Here is a 15,324-nt window from a genome sequence, read left to right on the forward strand (position 1 = left end):
TCCTGCCAGGGAGTTGTAAGTTAAGCCTCACAACCAGAAACAACAAAAATAATTGCTTTAGAGATACCCAAAGTAGATATAGCTTTGTTAACTTGGTCTAAACTATTTTAATATAACAAATTATACTGTTAATTTTGTATTCATGCCTGAAAACAAACTAACCTAAGTATATTTACTGAAGTTTAAGAAAGACCAATGAAATTACTAAATACAAAGAGCAAAGTAGGGAAGCAAGTGGCGCAGTGATAATGTCAATGAGTGAGTAATCCACTAAGCATAGAGTTCAAATGCAATCACAGGAATTCTGGAATTGAAAAACTAATCTTGGTAATTGTAAGTATAAAATTGCTTTTGATTTTCATAAGATTCATTTACTTTTAAGGAAGGAAATCTGGTCTGCTCATTGATGCCGGATCCACAATGTGTTTCACTCAACTATGTCTGGAGGAACCTTAATCAAGATGCTTCTAAGTCTGCCCAAAACTTGCAGGTCCTCCAGTGCAAAGAGTTGTTCCTGACTGAGTGTTACAGGCCAGCATGTTTCCAACGCCAGGTTTATTTGTTATGAGGCACACTGAAAATTGGGACAGCCACTGCAGAGGCACAACAGGGGCACAATTGCTCCCAAGGACCATTCAGCCACAGTAAACCTTGGGGCAGAAAACTGCAGATTGCCCAGGCTGTGTCTAACATAGAATATATGTTGTAAATATATTGAACCACTTCTACACACGTTGTGTGGAGTACATTATATCTACTGCACTTTCTATTAATTCAAATTTGAAATGTTTTATCTCCAAGCTCTATACCTGACATGAAATGTATTTTGTAAACATTAAGATTGCTAATATCTTATCAAGTGAGGCATATTGTCTTGGGACATTAAATTTTCTTGCAAATCCTGTAATATTCATGTTGAATGTTTTTGTTTTTATTTGCAAATTTTGTGAATAAAGTATATTTTCAGACAAATATGTAGTTGACTCTTAACTGCTTTCTGCAATGATCTAGTTTACAACAACTGTGTGACAAGGTGAGAAGTGTGCAGTGAAGTTTTCAGGAAGCAATGCCACTTTACTCAAGCATTTTGGCCACATTCATGTCTTCAATCTCTCCAGGAGCCTCCGTATCTCATGAAGGCAGTATCTGCTGACCAGGTGCCCTATCAACTGAGCATGTGCAAGCTTCCAGAGCTATGTATTCATCAGCTTCTGATGCCATGTGCGCAGAGATTTGGCACCATGGGTGTGCAGTAGAAGGGAAAATCTGTGACCTTATGCAGCCGCCTTGCGCATGCACACAACCAAACATTTGATATGGTCAAGGACATTGAGGAATTTCCTGTATGAGAAGAAACTGTACAAGCGCAGTGAGGAGACACATAATTGAAATGGATATTGAACTGGTCTGTGTTGAAAATACCTATGTTTGCAATTGAGGATATATTTTTCCCAATGGATTTGAAACAACCCCAACTTACCTAATCTTACTTCAAAGCTACAATGCTCCAGTCCCGACAACATTCTCAAATAGCCCGTAACCTTTCCTGTAGGATCACGGCCTTCCTACACTGTGCTGAATGAGACTTTAACTAATACTTTACTCATGATGCAACTAGTGTTTTAATCTGCTTTAGTGTAACCACCTAGCTAACTGTCCTGCTGCCTCCAGGAATGTTTCGACATGACATCCAAGATATTTCCGTATCTTCGCACTTCTCAGTAACCTCTCATTTAATGGTTTATGCCCCTGCCTTTTTACCCTCCCAAACACATTACTTCCTGTATCTGTATTGAATTTCATTTTTATTTTTTGTACACCTGCCCAGTCCATCAATAGTTTTCTGTAGTGCTTTTTGTTTTGCTCGCTGGCTATGTAATAGCCATTCTTTAAAAATCATCCACAACTCCTAATGATGCCAACTGTGTTTTGAGTATAAATCATTGAACTGCCTTTACTTTTTGTAGTGGGTATCAACGTCCTGTGCATCTTCTATGCTGTATTTCGTCTTCACTAATCCTGTACACATTGTGTAGCTTAATATCTTTTACCAGATCCATTAGGAATCCAGTTTGCTGTCAACTGTAGATCACTCAAACTGATCAAGTAGCTGATGTCCCCAACTGAAAACTGACCCAGAACAGACCTTGATAACAAGCTGTGGAGCTGGATGAGCAGGCCAAGCAGCATCTTAACAGACATTACGCAGTTGGCAATGACCTTGGCCAGAATTCTGCCATCATGTTCAAGAGTAAGATTGGTTGTCAATTCCAGATTGCTTTTCTCTCTTCTTCCCCTCTTTTCTCCTCTCCGCCCACCCCCCCCCCCCCCCCAACCCCCACCTTTCCTATTGTAGATGAGCATACTGACACCCTTCCCCATGGATTGGCACATGTTGCCAGTTGGACACAGTATTCTTGAACACCTCTGCAGTCCCGACCAGTCAGGTCTTACAGCATCAAATACAACTTAGCAAGTAAACGGTTGCTTTCAGGAATTTAACTGTTCTCAAAGGACTTCGGGGTCTTAGGTCAGGAGATAGTAGCTTTCCCCCACATTCTGTAGGCTAAAACTTCCGTGATACAGGATCAAAATGACTGAGACACTGAGCTGTCATGTCTATTTATTTCATGAGATTTCAAAACATAGTCTTGTGTAAATGAATTTTCTGATCCTAACAACATAAGAGTGAAGTCATGGTTCTGATGCATTTTCTTCCTTCAGGCTGCTGATCACAGCTCTTCCTAAGTACATTTTGGAAGAAGTATGAACATTTTCATCCTGTTCCACAGAGCTGTCCCTGGACCTGAGGGTTACTTTGAGACCAAGAGCAAAGCTTGTTGTCTTCATACATCTTAAAATCTTCCTTGACTAATACCACCCGCATCACCTGCAGCAGGAACAGATTTGTCATGCTTTTCTAAAGTCAGGACTCGTTAAAGAAAATTCAGTATTCTCCGGCTATTGTATTCTACTTTGAATTCCTCAATGTTTTCTGGAGTGAACAGTTCCACGTTCAGATCTCGTGTTCTCCTGTCAACCCGCTGGTTCTCCTGCAGATGATTGACTACCACTTTCTACTGGCCAAGGAACAACACCAGTTTGACTTTGGTGGATGAGGCCGAGAAGGCTGGAAGCACAAACAGAAAGTCTAACCTAAAGCAGACAAACCCTTCTGGCTACAAATAGATGCACCCACCGAAGTTGCACTTCACCTGCAAGGATGCTGAAGGCATCATGCAACTTGGCATCTTTGACCATTTCCAACAGGAATGTACATGTGGTATCCAATTTGCTGTGAGTCCCTCCAGATCATCCAACCACGTAGTACAATTGAAATCATTGCCCAGTATGACTGCCAGCAGTAATGGGAGGTACCGGAAGATGGCCAGTTGCTCACTCTTTATCGGTGAGATGTGCACATTAAGTTGTCTTCAGAGATCACTTTGTATAAGAGAGGTGCCCAGCCATGACCATCTTTACTTCTGAGATGGTCGAAGTGACGCCTTGTAGAACAATATCCAAACTGAACGAATGGCTTTTGTTACCTCCTGACCAAATCAATAACTCACGGAGCCACAAGCTCAAGCATCTTCTGTATCTGCTGTAGCGCTGTGGATTTTGTTAGTCAAGTTAGCCAATGTAGAAACTCGAAATGTAGCTGCTTTAATACTATACATGATAAGGCTACTAATTTTGAGCCTCTTGTTTAAGTTAAAGATTATCAGTTCAAGTGCCCACACACCAGCCTAAACTCAAAAAGCAAGACAATTCCAACGCCATTATTTACCACTTGATCAGTTTGTTAAGCCAACTACAAACTGATGATAGGAGTTGTCAGCAAAGCTGTCAAGTGACAGTTACTTGACAATAATGGGCTTCCTGCTGTACTAAGATCTTGTTAAACTTGGAAGGGTTCAGAAAAGCTTTACAATGATGATGCAGGGATTGGAGGGTTTCAGCCATTGGATGAGACTGACTAGGCTTTTTCCCCTGGACTGTTGAGGGATGAGGGATGGCGTTTGGAGGTTTTTAAAGACATGGGGGCTCTGGATGGAGTGAGTAGCCAAAGTCGATTTCCCAGGGTAGGGGTGTCCAAAACTACAGGGTGTAGGTTTAAATAAAAACCGAAAGAACTGCAGGTGCTGTAAATCAGGAACAAAAACAAAGTTGCTGGGAAAGCTCAGCAGGTCTGGCAGCATCTGTGAAGGGAAAAACAAGAGTTAATGTTTTGCATCTGGTGACCCTTCCTCAGAATGATGTAGGTTTAAAGTGAGAGAGGCAAGAGTTGAAAGGGACCTTAGGGGTAACTTCTTCATGCAGAGGCTGGTGCATATATGGAACAAGCTTCCCCAGGAAGCGGGCACAATTAGAACATGTAAAAGGCATCTGCCTATGTACATGAATAAGGAGAGTATTGAGAATTATGAACCAAATGCTGGCAAATGAGATAAGATCAGTTTAGTTATTAGAATGTGAATGAGTTGGCCTGAACAATTTGGATTCGGTGACTCTTGCTCAGAACAGAGCAGCTGTCAAGTGGCATTTGCTTAGCCATAATCTGCTCAGTTTGGGTTCTTCCAGGTGCTCATGGCCTCATTGCAGTCTGTGTCCTAAAGATGAAAAGGATAAAGTCCAGAATTGAGGCTGACTGTAGCATTCCCACCTACGTCAAGGTGTCAATTCAAACTCTTCAATGAGACAATTAACACAGTTTCCTTGAGACTACCGTAAAAGAATGATGGTACAGGGATTCGATGGGATTCATATAACTTTCCCTTACAACTTTGTCAGACTTTGAGTTTACCAGCAGTGTCCCAGAGACATCCTTGCTGGAACCAGTTTATTTGAGGCACTAGGAGGGTCCAATAACTGAATGGACCTGCATTTAACCTCAACAGGAAGAACCCAGACAATAGTCATTTCCCCATTGCGCCTTGGCAGCAGCTGCCCCAGCTTTTGTGCGTCCCACACCACATAGTCCTGGACCTTGGAATATGCCTGTCTGCAACACTTGGTCAGGGTCAACTTCTTGATCTGGACGAGCAACAAGGTTCAGACAGACCAGAGAGCATCTTTCACTGAGTTGATGGTCCTCCAGGTGCTGTTCATGTTTGTCTCAGTGTGCACTGCAGGGAACAGACCGCAGAACACAAGGAGTCTTGGAGCTACTCAGGATGAACCTCAGCCAAAACCACTGCATCTCTTTCCAAACTTCCTCTGCAAAGGTACATTCCAGCAGGAGGTTTGTGACAAGTTTCTACTCCCCCGCACCCACTTGAGGGCAGCGAGCGATGATACAGGCAGACCGGTCATACATAAAGGATCTCACAGGTAGTGCCCTTCTCACTGACAGCCAAGCGGTGTATTGGTGCTTGTTGGAAAGTTCTGGTGATGGTGAATCACTGATCCCAGAGCTGACCTGACCCGTTTGGTGATGACCTTTGACAGGATATTGTAGTCTGCAATCAGCAACGATATTGGCCACCAATTTCTAATTTCCTCCCTGTCCCCCTTCCACATGTAGATGAGGGTGATGCCTTTCCTCATGGATTTGCACATGCTACCTGATAGGAGCACGCTATCATACACCTCTAGCAGATCCTGGACAATCAAGCCCCACAGATCTGTGTATAACTCAGCCATTTAAGCCATTGCTTCCAGGAATTTTATTCTTTCCTAAAGACTGAAGGGCCTTGGTCAGCTCATCCAGATAGAATGGCTGGTCCAGCTTGTCTTGCATACTGTCCTTTAAGATTCCGTGAAAGAAGTCAGGCACAATTGAGAGGCCATGATGTCTGTGGTTTTCATGTCCTTTGGACTAGCATAAAAGGATTTGCTGACCTCAGGATGTCATACTGTGATGATGTTACCGAACCATCTTCTTCCTTCAGGCTTCTGAGCTCAAAGCTCTGTTTGTGCACTTCCGGAAAGATGAAGTGCGAGCGTATCTCATCCTGCTGCACGGTGTGGACCCTGGACCAGAAGATAATTATAGAGGCCTCCAATGCGAAGAGCAAGGCTCGCTGGCTCTTCGCCTCCTGGACATCCTCCATGACATTAACCCCCTTAATCTGAAGCACAAATAGATTATGCACACGTTTCTGGAGTTTGGATAGTTTTCCCTGTCTCTCGCTCACCTTCAGAATACCTTTGAGGATGAGGAACCGTTTGATGTTCCCCTTGACTGTTTCCCACCAACCCACTGGAGACTCAAAGAGGGGTCTCATAGTTCTCCAACTTGTATAATCCCTTTGGAAGTGCCCAACGTTTCCCAGGTCGACAGTTTCACATTATTTGCCGGGTCCTCTTGCTGGCCTACTGATCATCCTGTAGGTGATAGTCAGCGAGCAGGAGGCGGTGGTCAAAGAAGAACACCAGCTTGACGTTGGTGGATCTGGCCCAGAACATGCTTAATGCAAGCAAAGGATCTCTCCTTCAGCGGATAGACCCGTCTGGCTGCGACCAGCTGTATGTATGCTGCGCTCCATCTGCAGGGGTGCTGAAGACATTGTATGTCTTGGTGACTTTAGGAATCTGGATGTGGAGTCCAGGTTGCTGTCAGCTCCTCCGGATTGTCCATCTGCATCAGTGATGCAGTTGAAGTCTCCGGCCAGAATGACCAGCTAGGATGTTGCCAACGGCAGTGGGAGCTACTGCAGGATGGCCAGCCACTCACTTTTTACCACTGGGTAAAAAGTTAATTAGTCTGAGGGGAGCATTTCTCTATGTTACTGTCTAGTATGAGGAGGCACCCTTGCTCCACCTCTTAACTTTTAAAATGGTGAAGTTGCCTCATTGCACCAAAATACCCAGGTCAGAAGAACGGCAATCATTTCCCCTGACCAAATCGAAGGCCCATGGGCCCGTAAACTCAACCATTTCCTGTAACTGCTAAGTTGCAGAATCCCACATTCCTGCAGAAACAGGAGATCTGCTTTTATGTTAGCCAGGTAAGCACCAATATAGAAGCACATTTGCATGGTGGCTTTTACATTACGCATACTTATGCTGGCAATTTAAAACTTATGTTCAGATTTTTCCGCCTAACTGTTCAATGAATGTTTTAAAATGGTTCCTTGTTGCTGGGCACTGCAGGAGGCCCATGATGGACATGTCGTCTGAGGAACGTGAGGGGGAGTTAAAATGGTTCGCGACTGGGAGGTGCAGTTGTTTGCAGTGAACCGAGTGGAGGTGACCACAATGATGCCACCCGAAGTTGCTGTTCTTGCAACCTCACATTCTGCTTGGGAACCCTGCAGCCCAATGGTTTCAATGTGGACTTCACCAGTTTCGAAATCTCCCCCTCCCCTCACTGCATCCCAAAACCAGCCCAGTTCTTCCCCTCCCCTCACTGCATCCCAAAACCAGCCCAGCTCGTCCCCTCCCCGCACTGCATCCCAAAACCAGCCCAGCCTGTCTCCGCTTCCCTAACCTGTTCTTCCTCTCACCCGTCCCTTCCTCCCACCTCAAGCCACACCTCCATTTCCTACCTACTGACCTCACCCCATCTCCTTGACCTGTCCATCTCCCCTGGACTGACCCATCCCCTCCCTACCTCCCCACCTATACTCTCCTCTCTGCCTACCTTCTCTCCATCTTCGGTCCGCCTCCCCCTCTCTCCCTATTTATTCAGTTCCCTCTCCGACGAAGGGTCTAGGCCCGAAAAGTCAGCTTTTGTGCTCGGAGATGCTGCTTGGCCTGCTGTGTTCATCCAGCGCCACACTTTGTTAAACGGGTTTCGCTCGGAATGTTGTCAGGACGTGGCCAGTACAGAGAACCCTGGGGACATGGAATCAGCTAAGTGGGGAACACAAAAGCCAAGCACCTTGCTCAGCGTTTCTGAGGACTACGTAGAACGCTCTGAAGATTTGCACGAAACAGCCTAAAACCCTCACATGAAAAATTCAAACAATCACACAATTTCTTTTGTTATCACATAAACAGCCCCACAAATAGCAGGGCCACAAAAAATTGATGAAAACTCTGAGTGTTCCTCTCCACGGAAATCTTTAGTAAAAGGCGAAAGATTTATACGATCTGAAGAGAAACCAGAGCATACAAAGTCTTTTACTTGCCTTAACCTTGACCCACTATGCTCGTAGCACTTCGACATCATGGTGATTGAATTCACGGACAATTACTATCGACACTATACAGAACAAATACAGTCAACACGCTCCGCTGCAATAGCAGAAAATAGCTAATATCCCACAGAAAGACCGACATCTATTTTCATTTTGCAGTGTTACATTCTAGTTATGTAGATGAAGGGCGGGGCCTCCCTGCTTTGCACCGCGTGATATGATTGCAGGTTGTCGGTCCTGTGCCGCTTCGTGTTTGGACCAGGAGATGAGCACTGCCCCTCTCATTCCTTGTACTCATCAAGTATTTTTTTTTCAGTGCGCGATCCTGTGAAAAGTGAGGGCAAAGAAACTTAAAGGAGAGTGTGGTGATGTCTGTCACAAATCTCATTTTCATGAACTGCACATTCCGATTTTTGAAATAAGCCCAAAGCAAAGACAAAGACCGTTAAGATGAAACCAGAAGCGGGGTTTAAACATAAGACATTCAAAGTGCGAGGGAATGGCCCGCTTACCGCATTCGCACAATTTCTCTCCTGTGAGAAAGAGAGCGATTTCAGGTACTCATAGCCCATCTCACCAAGACTGATTGGTAAGTCATGCTTCACTTCCAGACTTTGAATGGCCAATGTGAAACAATTACCTAACTGTGAAAGCGTTAGTTCTCGTTTTAAATTGAATAGAATGAGTCTTAATGATTCTCTTCGTTCAGAGCTGCGTGAGGGCAAACAGTTTGTATCTAAGATGGGTATGATGAGGGGGTCATCAGATTTGTAACGTTAACTCTGTTCCTTCCTCTAAATGTACTGCCGGACATGCTGACTTTCTCCAGCACAAGTGCATTGTCTTTGTCTTTATCAAATTGGCCGAATCAATTTCGTTCTTTTATTACCCTTCTTTATTGTATCTCTTCTTTTAACTAATTGATCCATTCTGCTGTTTTGAACCCCAGGCCCTGTTGCCTTGCCACTGGGTCCCTCTTTCCAGTAATTAATTCTTCAGCTTGCTTAAGACACCCACCTACATCATGGTGTTTGGGGACATATGAATTAGTTATCACTACCAGTACGGCTCTCATTTCAGTGCTGAACTGACTCTATTATCTTCGGCTCATTAACATTTCCTAGAGATGTGACAGCGGATGGGTTTACAGTATCTGTGCCTGGCTTATCAAGGTTCTTCTGTCAAAAATTTGTCAGCTAGTGTCCTCCAGTAGCAAAACACCTATCATTAATGCAGGAACTACCTTTTTGTATTTTGTATTTTGTATTCTAATTTGTACAATAATGTAGTTTCTCCACAGACCATTTATTGCCCTTGCTCCCTGGCTTTTTATGATGCCATAAACTGTCCACATGCTTTTGATTTCTAATATTGGTGTGTTGGTATGTCTGTGCCTTTCATGTTGGCTAAGGTCTATCTTTGTTGTAAATGATAATTCACAATAAGAACATCTAAAGGCTGTTACTATCCTATTGTTATGGTCTTTATTACACTGTGCGTAATAGCACAATATGATATGACATTTGCCGCTGTGATCGCATTTTGAGCGTCTGGCCAATGATTCTTGTTATACCATGATGTTTACTGAAGTGGATGCTAAAAGCTTACATTACAGGGAGGAGGAACTAACATTTAGTACAAAACAATTTGTTTACTGGATATTGTAAAATGATCTCCTCAACAGTATTCCTATCCTGAATTGATAAAATAACTCTGGATTTAATCATGTGTATCATCAACCACCTCAGCCTCTATTGTAAGATATTCTGTTAAAACTGTCTTGCTCAATTTATCAAAACCACTATTATAGAAGATTTGAGATTTGATATAAGATCTATCTGAAGGGGTAGGGGGCTAGCGTAATGGGTTATCCTCATCTGCCTCGACACCGGACCCACTGGCCTGCGTCCGGGTATCATGTTAAGACAGGAACTGTGTATTTGTCTAATAGGCCTCATATTTGTCTCATTAGTTTGTGTCAAGACTGATATCTTAGGTGTAGTGTGACTGCTACATTGTACACAAGTCACCACCACAAGTGCACTTGCCAGACGGTTGTTTGTCTGGGACATGGCCCAACCAGACTTGGAGATGTGTTTATATCTACCATCTAGATCTTGGGAAGTGACACCACTAATGTGGAGTATCACGATCTGTGCGGATCTACAGCCATCTCATACTTTTTTTGTGGTTGATTAGCCAACTGGAGATAAATCTATTGCTACCAGCAAGAACCATGAGGAAGTTCAAACAGTAAAACTCTCGTGGCAGTAACTATGCAGCAAGTCGCCTTGAGGAAGCCCCACCATGAAAAGAATCCTGCCAGGGAGTTGTAAGTTAAGCCTCACAACCAGAAACAACAAAAATAATTGCTTTAGAGATACCCAAAGTAGATATAGCTTTGTTAACTTGGTCTAAACTATTTTAATATAACAAATTATACTGTTAATTTTGTATTCATGCCTGAAAACAAACTAACCTAAGTATATTTACTGAAGTTTAAGAAAGACCAATGAAATTACTAAATACAAAGAGCAAAGTAGGGAAGCAAGTGGCGCAGTGATAATGTCAATGAGTGAGTAATCCACTAAGCATAGAGTTCAAATGCAATCACAGGAATTCTGGAATTGAAAAACTAATCTTGGTAATTGTAAGTATAAAATTGCTTTTGATTTTCATAAGATTCATTTACTTTTAAGGAAGGAAATCTGGTCTGCTCATTGATGCCGGATCCACAATGTGTTTCACTCAACTATGTCTGGAGGAACCTTAATCAAGATGCTTCTAAGTCTGCCCAAAACTTGCAGGTCCTCCAGTGCAAAGAGTTGTTCCTGACTGAGTGTTACAGGCCAGCATGTTTCCAACGCCAGGTTTATTTGTTATGAGGCACACTGAAAATTGGGACAGCCACTGCAGAGGCACAACAGGGGCACAATTGCTCCCAAGGACCATTCAGCCACAGTAAACCTTGGGGCAGAAAACTGCAGATTGCCCAGGCTGTGTCTAACATAGAATATATGTTGTAAATATATTGAACCACTTCTACACACGTTGTGTGGAGTACATTATATCTACTGCACTTTCTATTAATTCAAATTTGAAATGTTTTATCTCCAAGCTCTATACCTGACATGAAATGTATTTTGTAAACATTAAGATTGCTAATATCTTATCAAGTGAGGCATATTGTCTTGGGACATTAAATTTTCTTGCAAATCCTGTAATATTCATGTTGAATGTTTTTGTTTTTATTTGCAAATTTTGTGAATAAAGTATATTTTCAGACAAATATGTAGTTGACTCTTAACTGCTTTCTGCAATGATCTAGTTTACAACAACTGTGTGACAAGGTGAGAAGTGTGCAGTGAAGTTTTCAGGAAGCAATGCCACTTTACTCAAGCATTTTGGCCACATTCATGTCTTCAATCTCTCCAGGAGCCTCCGTATCTCATGAAGGCAGTATCTGCTGACCAGGTGCCCTATCAACTGAGCATGTGCAAGCTTCCAGAGCTATGTATTCATCAGCTTCTGATGCCATGTGCGCAGAGATTTGGCACCATGGGTGTGCAGTAGAAGGGAAAATCTGTGACCTTATGCAGCCGCCTTGCGCATGCACACAACCAAACATTTGATATGGTCAAGGACATTGAGGAATTTCCTGTATGAGAAGAAACTGTACAAGCGCAGTGAGGAGACACATAATTGAAATGGATATTGAACTGGTCTGTGTTGAAAATACCTATGTTTGCAATTGAGGATATATTTTTCCCAATGGATTTGAAACAACCCCAACTTACCTAATCTTACTTCAAAGCTACAATGCTCCAGTCCCGACAACATTCTCAAATAGCCCGTAACCTTTCCTGTAGGATCACGGCCTTCCTACACTGTGCTGAATGAGACTTTAACTAATACTTTACTCATGATGCAACTAGTGTTTTAATCTGCTTTAGTGTAACCACCTAGCTAACTGTCCTGCTGCCTCCAGGAATGTTTCGACATGACATCCAAGATATTTCCGTATCTTCGCACTTCTCAGTAACCTCTCATTTAATGTTTATGCCCCTGCCTTTTTACCCTCCCCAAACACATTACTTCCTGTATCTGTATTGAATTTCATTTTTATTTTTTGTACACCTGCCCAGTCCATCAATAGTTTTCTGTAGTGCTTTTTGTTTTGCTCGCTGGCTATGTAATAGCCATTCTTTAAAAATCATCCACAACTCCTAATGATGCCAACTGTGTTTTGAGTATAAATCATTGAACTGCCTTTACTTTTTGTAGTGGGTATCAACGTCCTGTGCATCTTCTATGCTGTATTTCGTCTTCACTAATCCTGTACACATTGTGTAGCTTAATATCTTTTACCAGATCCATTAGGAATCCAGTTTGCTGTCAACTGTAGATCACTCAAACTGATCAAGTAGCTGATGTCCCCAACTGAAAACTGACCCAGAACAGACCTTGATAACAAGCTGTGGAGCTGGATGAGCAGGCCAAGCAGCATCTTAACAGACATTACCCAGTTGGCAATGACCTTGGCCAGAATTCTGCCATCATGTTCAAGAGTAAGATTGGTTGTCAATTCCAGATTGCTTTTCTCTCTTCTTCCCCTCTTTTCTCCTCTCCGCCCACCCCCCCCCCCCAACCCCCACCTTTCCTATTGTAGATGAGCATACTGACACCCTTCCCCATGGATTGGCACATGTTGCCAGTTGGACACAGTATTCTTGAACACCTCTGGCAGGTCCCGACCAGTCAGGTCTTACAGCATCAAATACAACTTAGCAAGTAAACGGTTGCTTTCAGGAATTTAACTGTTCTCAAAGGACTTCGGGGTCTTAGGTCAGGAGATAGTAGCTTTCCCCCACATTCTGTAGGCTAAAACTTCCGTGATACAGGATCAAAATGACTGAGACACTGAGCTGTCATGTCTATTTATTTCATGAGATTTCAAAACATAGTCTTGTGTAAATGAATTTTCTGATCCTAACAACATAAGAGTGAAGTCATGGTTCTGATGCATTTTCTTCCTTCAGGCTGCTGATCACAGCTCTTCCTAAGTACATTTTGGAAGAAGTATGAACATTTTCATCCTGTTCCACAGAGCTGTCCCTGGACCTGAGGGTTACTTTGAGACCAAGAGCAAAGCTTGTTGTCTTCATACATCTTAAAAATCTTCCTTGACTAATACCACCCGCATCACCTGCAGCAGGAACAGATTTGTCATGCTTTTCTAAAGTCAGGACTCGTTAAAGAAAATTCAGTATTCTCCGGCTATTGTATTCTACTTTGAATTCCTCAATGTTTTCTGGAGTGAACAGTTCCACGTTCAGATCTCGTGTTCTCCTGTCAACCCGCTGGTTCTCCTGCAGATGATTGACTACCACTTTCTACTGGCCAAGGAACAACACCAGTTTGACTTTGGTGGATGAGGCCGAGAAGGCTGGAAGCACAAACATGTAATAAGTCTAGTGCCCCCTCTATGGTTTACCCAACGACTCCCACATTTACCAATTGGTCACAATATGGACACCCACAAAATTAGGAACGAATAGGAAGCATCAAAGTCTTCCTTTATGACAATAAAAGCCCCACAAAAAGCACGGTCACAAAACATTGTGATAATGGGAACTGTTATCCTGGATTCCACAGCATCTGCAAAGTGTGGAGCTGGATGAACACAGCAGGCCAAGCAGCATCTCAGGAACACAAAAGCTGACGTTTTGGGCCTAGACCCTCTCTGATGAAGGGACGAGGCCCAAAACATCAGCTTTTGTGGTCCTGAGATGCTGCTTGGCCTGCTGTGTTCTTCCAGATCCACACTTTGTTACGTTAAAACTGTAGCTTTTACAGTACAAAGAAGGACGCTTACAAAAACTTTCAAAGTATAGCAGTTATCCACAACTTTGCCTCGGAAAAATGAAGGCCGCAAAAATGAAGGCCACAAAAAAAAATGAAATTCCCAATGCTCCTTTTCGTGCTAATGTTTAGTAAAAGGTGAAACACTTAAATGATCTGAACAGGAGCCAGACTGTAGTATCTAATTATTTGTTGGTATTCTGAACCCACCAATTTGACACTGTAACATCAGGCCGAGCAAAGAAACCACCACCCAATATCATTATCGGAGAAAGGTAACATGAAATAACATAGAGTATAACCAAAAATAATTAACCAAAAACTGTTACTACCCCAATGACAATGGGTAAGTATCAGAGATAGTAAGAACTGCCAATGCTGGAGTCTGAGATAATACAGTGTGGAGCTAGAGGAACACAGGGCCAGGCAGCATCAGAGGAACAGGACAGCTGACATTTCAGGTTGGGACCCTTCTTCGGAAATGGGGGATAGGGAGGGGAATAGAACTCAAATAAATAGAAAGAGGCAGGTGTTGGTCTGGGGAAGTTAGGTGGTATGGTGATAGGTGAGTGCATGTCGGTAGTGGTCGGATAGGTCAGTGAGGTGGGAGGAGCAGATAGGTGGGAGAGAAGATGGACAGGTCAAGGAGGTGGGGATGAGAGGGAGAGTTGGTCTTGGGATGGTTTTGAAGCTAGTAAAGTCCACATTGAGACCATTGGGTTGTAGACTTACAAGGCGGCATATGAGGTGGTGATCCTTCAAATTTCAGGAGGCATCATTGTGACACTTGAGGAGGCCCAGGATGGACATGTTGTCCAGGGAGTGGGAGAGGAAGTGAAGTGGTTCGCAACTGGGAGATGTTGTCATTTGTCGCAAACCAAGTGTAGGTGCTCTACAAAGTGGTATCCTAGCCTCCACTTGGTCTCACCGATGTAGAGGAGGCCACATCGGGAACAGCGGATACAATAGACCACATTAACGGATGTGCAGGTGAACCTCTGTCTTATGTAGAAGTTTTGTTGGTGCCTGGGATGAAGGTGAGGGGGGAGATGTAGATGCAGGTGTAGCACTTCTTGTGGTTGCTGGGGGTGGTGGGGCCTCCGGAAGCAATGGCAAAATTCCCCTTGTTCTCACATATCATCCCATTAACCTTCAGACATCCACCGACACCCTTATCTGCCTAACTGAACTCGTCCTTACCCTTAACATCTTCTCCTTCAACTCCTCCCACTCCTTACAGGTTAAGGGGTTGGCTATGGGAACCTGCATGAGCGCAAGCCTTGCCTGTCTCTTTGTAGGATATGTGGAATAGTCCCTCTTCTGCAGCTACACTGGTACTATCCCCCACCTCTTCCTCTGCTACATCGATGACTGT

At 43.4% G+C, this 15,324-nt stretch overlaps 1 non-coding gene across 1 annotated transcript; it reads right to left on the bottom strand.

Moving 5' to 3' along the window:
* Positions 1-7,945: 7,945 nt before the first annotated feature.
* Positions 7,946-8,060, bottom strand: LOC132210050 (U5 spliceosomal RNA). Its single transcript, XR_009446207.1, has one exon. It is a non-coding gene; the product is annotated as a U5 spliceosomal RNA (small nuclear RNA).
* Positions 8,061-15,324: the final 7,264 nt, after the last annotated feature.

The sequence above is a fragment of the Stegostoma tigrinum genome, chromosome 9 (genome assembly GCF_030684315.1).
Source record: "Stegostoma tigrinum isolate sSteTig4 chromosome 9, sSteTig4.hap1, whole genome shotgun sequence".
Classification (NCBI taxonomy): domain Eukaryota; kingdom Metazoa; phylum Chordata; class Chondrichthyes; order Orectolobiformes; family Stegostomatidae; genus Stegostoma; species Stegostoma tigrinum.